This window comes from Octopus bimaculoides, chromosome 10, assembly GCF_001194135.2.
Source record: "Octopus bimaculoides isolate UCB-OBI-ISO-001 chromosome 10, ASM119413v2, whole genome shotgun sequence".
Taxonomy (NCBI): domain Eukaryota; kingdom Metazoa; phylum Mollusca; class Cephalopoda; order Octopoda; family Octopodidae; genus Octopus; species Octopus bimaculoides.
The window spans coordinates 5,706,789-5,715,673 of NC_068990.1; positions in this window are offsets into that span (position 1 = coordinate 5,706,789).

Sequence of the window (8,885 nt, forward strand, 5' to 3'; positions counted from 1 at the left end):
TAATAATAATAATAATAATAATAATAATAATAATAATAATAATAATAATAATAATAATAATAATAATGATAATAATAATGATGATAATAATAATAATAATAGTAATACTATTTTTTTCAGCTGTTAAAATATATAACAAGTAAAACAGTGATGGATTTAGAGAGTAGACTATAAACCTATTAACTGAAGACTGATATGAAAACACGATAGAAAATTATAGATTGTCGTAGGAAATAGAAAGAGTACAGACGTGTGAGAAATGTGTTGAATAAATATAAATAGTGGAGCCATATAAAATTGATTTCCGATAACTGTTGGAGAAATATTTATATAATGGTCAAATGCTGTTTAAATATTCTTGTTTGGTAATATTCACAATGCCAAGTCAGTGAAAGCTGAAGACAGAAGTAAATATAGAAATAGAGGATAGGCATAAAATTTGAAGCTTATCATTGAGGAATTCTCTAGAGCTAAGGGCAAAATATTAAATTAAATTCCTAAAGTGTCCAACGCTCTATCATATTCATATGTCAGTGATAAAGTCCCGGTAGTGCTCAATATCTTGACACAGATCTGAGACGACAGACTACTCGATCTCAACGAATTGGACACTATGCAATAAGACAGAGTAATCTTTTACTAATTTGATATCTTATTCTTTTACTTATTTCTGTCATTAGAAAACGGCCATAGTGGTGCACACCATTGAAGGATTTTCAGTCGTCTATATCAATTCCAAAACATATTTTTTTAAAACCTGGTATTTATTTAAGTGATTCATACATGACCACATACACAATAGAGTTTTTACAAATACAAACTCCGTCACTTTCTCTCGCTTTCTTTCTTTCTTTCTCTCTCTCTCTCTCTCTCTCTCTCTCTCTCTCTCTCTCACACACACACACACACACACACACATAAACACACACAAACACACGTACTTACACACACAGTGGGTGTGTGCGTGTGTCTGTAAATCTGTATGTATGGGTGTACAAAACCCATACATATATGGTTACTCGTTAATACAGTTTTTACGTCTGTCCGTGTAGAATTTGTTGGGTAGTAGATGGCGAAAGGATAGATATATGCCTTGCATATTGGCATAGCACAATGATTTAGTATATATATATTTATATATATATATATATATATATATATATATATATATATATATATATATATATATATATATATGTGTGTGTGTGTGTGTGTGTGTGTGTGTGTGTGTGTGTGTGTGTGTGTGTGTGTGTGTGTGTGTATACACAAACATATCCTTGTATAACTCCGTAGAAATGAACATTCACTGACTTCCTTTCCTATGCACACATATAGCCCATATAGACACACAAATGTACTAATATATAGACAGGCTCATATAAACACACACACACACACACACACACACACACACACACACATATATATATATATGTATATATATTCAGAGAAATAGGGAAGGAGCGAGAGGGAGAGAGAGAGAAATATTCATACATAGCTATATTCAAATATTAAATACTTCCTAGGATATATTTTCATGAGAATTCTCCAATCAATAATGTAGATACTATTTTGGACGATGAATATCAATAGAGTCTTCATTTGAATAACCTCCTGTCGAACATTGATTACATGCTACCATCTGAAAACAGCAGGGTTTTTTTTTTCTTTATTTCTCCCTTTTCCGAAGCACTGCTGAAAATTTCTTGTTAAATATCAAATAAGCATGGTGTAAGACTTGTTATTGTTGTTGCAGTAGCTCAGTTTTCATCAGTTCTGATCATATAAACGTATAATCCAAAGCACCGACGTATCTAGCCATAACCAGCGTACCTATATATAGGTGTGAGTGTGTGTGTGTGTGTGTATAGAGGCGCATGGCGCAGTACTTAGAGCGTCGGGGGTTCACAATCATGAGGTAGTGAGTTTGATTCCCTGACCGGGTCGTGTTTTGTGTTCTTGAGTAAGACACTATTTCACGTTGCTCCAATTCACTCGGCTGTAGAAATGAGTTGCAACGTCACTGGTTCCAAGCTGTATTCCAAGAAGTATCGTAGAAAGCAAATGGGCGAACGCTTGGAATACTTGTTTCAGTCATTTGACTGTGGCCATGCTGGAGCACCGCCTTCTTAAGTCCTGGGGTAGAACAATACAGACACACACACACATACAAATATATACATATATATGAGTGACAGGCTTCTTTCAGTTTCCATCTACCAAATCCACTCACAAGGCTTTGGTCGGCCCCAGGCTATAGCAGAAGAAACTTGCCGAAGATGCCACGCAGTGGTAGTGAACCCGGAACCATGTGGTTTGGAAGCAAGCTTCTTACCACATAACCACGCTTGCGCTTTTATATTTATATATATATATATATATATATATATGAGAGAGAGAGAGAGAGACAGACAGACAGACAGAGACAACTATACGGATAAACAAATTAAATACATTAAATATTATTATATATAAGTAGGCTTTTGGTGCATTTTCCACTGTCATTAGCTCCATACCAATTCTACTTCAGCTGACCCATGAGATTAAAGGTGGATCCGGACTTTACGATCTACCGTATTTTCAGTAATATAGAATCCATACATGTCCTTCATTTTCAAAATCTTGAGGGAATGATAAGCGTGAGATTTAACTGCTATTTTTCACAATCCACTGTCTACAGGAAGCAGACATTCCCTCGTTGATTTTCATATCTTTTCTTCTAATTAGTGACTATTTACAATTTGTTGTGTCCATTCCCCTCTTAGTAGTCTTAAGCATTTGGCTGCATCCCCAATTCTTCGTACCATATCCTTATCGAACAAATCTTAAGTTTCAGATATATACTGGGATCGATATGTTTCTAAGAAACATTGATTTAGAAATCAGAAAGAAATCATTATTCTAGGACTTTATCTTCTAGATGATGTTCCATATAATTACATAAGCCATTATATATTTTACTTAAAATTTATTTCAAAACTAAATTGAAATCTATAACTGTAACACTGTATATGTATAAATATCAATTCTATTCTACAAACACAAGTTGTTGATATTCTTGTTTAGCTCAGCATTCTTGATTGATCAGAGGTGTCCTGTAATCAAATGCACTGTAGTTTGACCATTCGTTTGTTTTATTCAGTCACACGATGTCAAATATTAGACACACACCTACACACACATATATATAAGGGGCATTCAACTCCTAATGGAGTTGTAGGGACGACGTTGACATACAGTGTCTCCCTGAACATTTTAAACAACGCGAAGTTCATCCGTCTGAGTTCTTTGACGGATAAGCTTCTTCCAGAAATAAAGACAAAAGCGAAGAATCGACCCAGTCTATTTACTAGTTCATATAGAGTCTGAAAGGTTGAAAGGTAAAGTTGACGTCAGTGAGAATTGAAATCCGCGCGCAGTAAGCCGGAACAAACGCATAGTGTTCTGACGACTCTGCTAATTAGCCATCTTGTCTAAGACTATTGTACTCAATGTGTAATAGTTGAAGACTGTACGATATGATCTGAGGTAGAATTGGTTACTTTCTCTAAGAGTATAAACGACAGCAGCATAGCTCTCGTATTGGCTCGTGGAATTAGGTAGTTTTCTACAGGTTCACATTCAAATTAATTCGAGTACTTAATAAAAAGCAAATTAGACTATAGCAATGGTTTCCCATTAATATAATTCTGAAACCCAATATAGTTTAGTCATGTGTTCTCTAGATCAGGCAACAGAATATATAATTACATTCGCCTGTCTAACATGTATTCCCTTTAACTTCGGTTGTATTTGGCCACGTAAAAATGATCACAGCAAGATTGACGTGAAATATGCAATGTATAAGTTATAATGGCTGAACAGCTGTTTATTGTTTGACGACAAGTAAAGGCAGCAGGAAAACGTTGAGAAAAGAGAAAAAAACTATATTCAGTGAAAACCGCACGGAAACCGGACATATTATTGGACATATTGATAAATGAGACGCGGAGAACTAGAGAGAAGAAGGGAATATATGAGAGAGAAAGAAGGGAGATTGATAGCGCTAGGAAGAAAGATAATTGATTTAGTGTTCCCTTAATAACGTTAGATTATTGTCCCAAGATAAAATGATCTGGTGCATAAAGAAGTCTGTATGTCAGCAAAAAAAGTGGGGCGAAATACTTGTAAACAGGCACCAATTTAGTCGTTGGCTGTTTCAGCCTCCCAAATATTTTTATATAAATATTTATTGAATATGGAATGAATTTTACCACCTCTTTTCTCTTCTGATGCTTGAAATATGATGCCGGTAATTGATTTTATATTCCTCATATAGGCACTGCCGTGTTACATCAAAGCTAACATTTAATAACCGGGTTTCTGAGAGTACAATAGAGCAAAATGTAAGAAGCTGTTTTGAGCAAACCTTGGTATTCCGAGTTTATATTTTCGGTTGGTTCATCTAATGATGGAGCTACATCGAAACTTCGAATTTTCTTTAAGAATATTAATATTTACTACTAGACCTTTTACCATCGTGTCTCAATTTATCAAATTAATAATTCGCTTTAAAACATTCTGGTGGGCAGCCTATTTTTCTCGGCAAAACATTCCAGGTTTTAATGCCTTTTTATCTAACACACTCACCAGTTCGATTTCCACTGATTTATTATTTATATTTTTTTTTCAAAATTTCGCTGCTTTTTCAACGTTGTCAATGACAAGGCTGCAAAAGCAACGAAAATTTTGAAAGAAAAAATATAAATAATAAATTCCAAGTTTTGTCAATAGTAAATATTGTATATCAGCCTTAGTACTTATGTTTTATTGCGCAACAATAATCAACTATACAAGACAAATATTCACCTACCTAAGACACCAATCTTTTGTCGCTGATTTTTGTCAGTCCGGAAGACTGAAATCAGCATTACAAGGAGGTGAATCACTTATTTTGTTTATTTCCATTTCTTAACGCAGCGAGTAATGTCAAACTATAAGAGTTAATTGTAGATAATGGCTTCACTGGAGTATAGGTAGACTGTTATCAGTCACCATGTCCACTCAATTAGCGGTTATTTTACATTTATTATTATATATAATGTATGTTTACAAATATCGTATGAGTATAATGTATTATGCTTATTAATCTGGATATTTGTAATGCCTGTATCCTTGAAATTAAGAGGGTTTATATTTCCTTGCGCAGGCAGGCAAAATTCCACATATTCACAGGAGTGAAGAGTCGATTATATCGAGTTGAATACTTTTATCAGTATTTTATCAGCTCCAGAAGGTTAACATTTTAAATCGTATTTGAAAACGGAACGTAAATGGACGTACCGGGTTGCATTGCATAGGTTTAGGCGGAGATTTCTTGAGTGGTTTTGCAAACGTAGCCTCGGTTTGACATATTCTATTCACTAAGATATTGTCAATCTGTACCTATCAGCTAAACTATTGCAGATGATGGTTTTATTGGTTTTAACGCCAAATTGCTATAGGATATCTAGAGACACAGAGACTACGGCTACAATTAGCCGGCGGATTACGAAGCAGACGCACACTGCATTTTGAATGACAATTTGGACGACTATAGCGTGAACAGTCACTTTAAAACACTTCTCAGTTTAGTTTGGCCAATACTATGACGAGGACACATCAGAGATAATTAGTCTGGCCAGGGAGATTAGTTTGTTCTCATGATTTGGAGTAATTTTAGTGAGTAATGGAAGATCATCTCTTGCCGCTCAGCTCCGGTTATACCAAAACCCAAGGAACATAAACAGATGCAAATCAAATATTGGTTTCACATTTTAGTACAAGGCCAGCAACTCCAGAGAAGGAGGTAAGTCGATTACATCGACCCCAGTGCTCAACTCTACATATTTTCTCGACATCTAAAAGATGAAAGTCGACCCGGGCGGAATTTGAACTCAGAATGCAAAGACGGACGAAATACCGCTAAGCATTTTGCCCGGCCTGCTAACAAATTTGCCAGTTCGTTGACTTGATGCAAGCTAGATATTGGCACAGAGCCAGTAATTTCAGGGGAGACCCATGTGCTGGACTGGCACTTATTTTATCAACCCCTAAAGGATGGCTTGTACAGTAGACTTCGGCAGAATTTGAACTCAGAACATAAAGATGGACGAAATGCGGCTAAGCACTTCGCCCTGCGTGCTAACGGTTCTGCCGGCTCGCCGCCTTCTGCAAATGAAATATAGATTTCAATTTTGGTACAAGACGAGCAATTTCCGGGGTGGGTGGTAAGTTGATTGCATCGACCGTAGTGTGGGTCGATGTAAATCTTAGGGTCAATGTAAACCTTTAGTGTGGTTTATGACACTCACTAGAAATGGTAGACTTGTTTTAGGAATTGGGGTGATTCTAAAATCTAAAATGATGTTTTGCTCTTAGTTGGTATTTTGCACACATGCGATCAGATGTTCGCCAAGCTTGATTAATCCACTTAATTCTCACATATAATGTAAGTAGTGTTGTATTATACTGTTTAACCTTCCGACTTTTGAAGATGGTTGGGTGCATCCTGAGGTGAGATTTGGTTTCTACTTCTAGCAGGTTGAGCAGCCACATAGGGTCTCTGTAATTGGTCCAGTGCATAAAACCTTATTTTGGTATAACCGATGTTAATGTTGAAACGAATTTTTTAGGCGGGGCCTTGCATTAGTCCAAACCAATGGTAGTTGAAGTTAAATTTTAATTGATGCACATTACTGGTTAATACACATTGAAACATAGTTCAGAGAGAGAGAGAGAGAGAGAGAATGAATGTGTGTGTGTGTGTGTGTGTGTGTGTGTGTGTGTGTGTGTGTGTGTGTGTGTGTGTGTGTGTGTGTGTGTGTGTGTGTGTGTGTGTGTGTGTGTGTGTGTGTGTGTGACTAAAATAGGAAATTCTGATGGGTGAGGGTGACTTCAGTAGGAGGTTGAATACTCGTACACAGTCTGGGAAAGAGACACAACATGTAGATAAGAATTGAGTTATTGATTAGGATATTTTATCGAAAAGAGAAAAGAGGAAAAAAATAATAAATATTTCATCTATTAATTTATTCATTTCATTAGAGTTAGTTTTTGAGTGAGAGAAAGAAAAATAACAAAGTAAAACTAACATTTTTTTATATAAAATAAATAGATTTATCAATTACTTCTGTTTACAGAAATTGATACGGGTATGTTTGCTGTCTCCTGTCTCTGAAAGCCAGGCATTAAGTTAATTACAGTTTAGATAGCTTCCAGAGTTTGAATCTTTACAGAGTTTCCAGTCAACTAAAGGCTAAATCAATTATTTAATATTTATGATGTTATAATCACATAGGATATTACATCTGGAAATATTCAGAGAAATTTATAAGCAATCGTTGTAGGAAAAAGTAAATAACACCAATGAAATTCGAAGAATCCTTATGCCATCAATCGACTAAAAGTCTAGGCCTCATGATAGTTCGGTTATTTAACGATGTATATTCGTGTTGCTTTTACAGTTATAATTTAGATATGGCTATGAACTATCAATTTATTAATTTTTTTGTAGTTATTATCCTGAAAAATATTAGAAATAGAAATCAATGTTTGCTTTAAGAAAGTAATAGGAAATATTACATTTTGAGAGCCTTCTGGTACACCATTTGAAATATGTTTGATTTCCATTTAAGAACTTCATTTAGTGAAACCAAATATCTGCCCCGGTTTACACTGGACTATTGTATTATATTTTACAAAATATCTGCAACATTATTACTCTTGGTCACTATATTGTACTTCAAAATGTTTTTGTGATTTACATTAGCGGCATCAACGGTTTCAACGAAGAGTAATCGGTTTGTATTCTGCTCTGCTTATTTCAGTTAGATATCAGTTAGATATATCCCATGAGAATGATGCAAGTTATCAATTATCATGCCGAATAAAATGTATTGCTAATCCTTTATGTATAAGGTTTCAGTGTTGCTGTTACAGCGGGTGCTTTATTGTCTTCAGCCCAGTGACTCGTATGATTGAGCAGACGTATGATCAAATATTTCAGCCAGTATATCCGGAGCTATATTATTGTAGTGAATACTCTATTTTAAAGACGACTGGATGAGATTTGAATTAGAATCACCAGCAATTTATTGTAAGTTGAGAGACAACGTAAAAGCTTCTGTCATTGACCTGTTGATTCGAGGGTTGTTTTTCAAGTTGGTAGCTAGAAGGAATAAATACATAGATCTTCCGTGAGAGCTTAAAATTTTCTGTGATAGGACAATATGCAGATCTTACAAACTGTGAATCACCTAAGCGTTTAAAATTCGAAAAAGAAAAACATTCCCCAAGGTCCTATGAAAACTGCTTGAGTATAAGTGTTTAACTCTTTTTACATAAAAATAGTAGATGGAACATTAGTTTCCCCGTTGATAGGCCTCCAATCTAATTGGAGCATCGATCAATTCGAAGCACGGCCTATGGCCAATAGATGATCATTGTTCATTAGTTTGTCGCACATCAAAAGATATTGTCTTTTAGTTCTTTTACTCATTAGACTATAACCATGCTGGGGCACCGCCTTGACGGTTTTAATCGAACAAATTAATCCCAGCAGGCATTGTTTTAAGGTATGATACTTATTCTATCGGTACTTTTGCTGCACTCCGCGATAACGGAGACAAAAAAATCCATGTCATCGCTTGTTAAGCGGCGGTGGAGCGGAGATCAGCACAAACGCGTATGCGCGCACACACATAGATATAGACAAGTTTATATATATGTGTGTCTATGTATATATGTATGTATATGTATATGCGTGTGTGTGTATGTGTATATACACATACATATATATATATATATGTGTGTGTGTGTGTGTGTATGCGCATATATATATATATATATATATATATATATATATA